This window comes from Arachis duranensis, chromosome 3 (assembly GCF_000817695.3).
Source record: "Arachis duranensis cultivar V14167 chromosome 3, aradu.V14167.gnm2.J7QH, whole genome shotgun sequence".
NCBI lineage: Eukaryota > Viridiplantae > Streptophyta > Magnoliopsida > Fabales > Fabaceae > Arachis > Arachis duranensis.
In genome coordinates this window covers 35409084-35409430 of record NC_029774.3, presented here as the reverse complement: position 1 = coordinate 35409430, position 347 = coordinate 35409084, and positions in this window count along the sequence as shown.

Sequence of the window (347 nt, the reverse complement as noted above, 5' to 3'; positions counted from 1 at the left end):
CGAAAATTTTTTTTTGTATTCACTGCTTTTTCTTGCTTCAAGAATCATTTGTATGATTTTTCAGATCCTCAATAACATGTCTCCTTTTTTCATCATTCTTTCAAGAGCCAACATTCATGAACCACAAATTCAAAAGACATATGCACTGTTTAAGCATACATTCAGAAAACAAAAGTATTGCCACCACATCAAAATAATCAAACTGTTATAAAATTCAAAATTCATGCAATTCTTTTCTTTTTCAATTAAGAACATTTTTCATTTACGAAAGGTGATGGATTCATAGGACATTCATAACTTTAAGGCATAGACACTAAGACACTAATGATCACAAGACACAAACATAG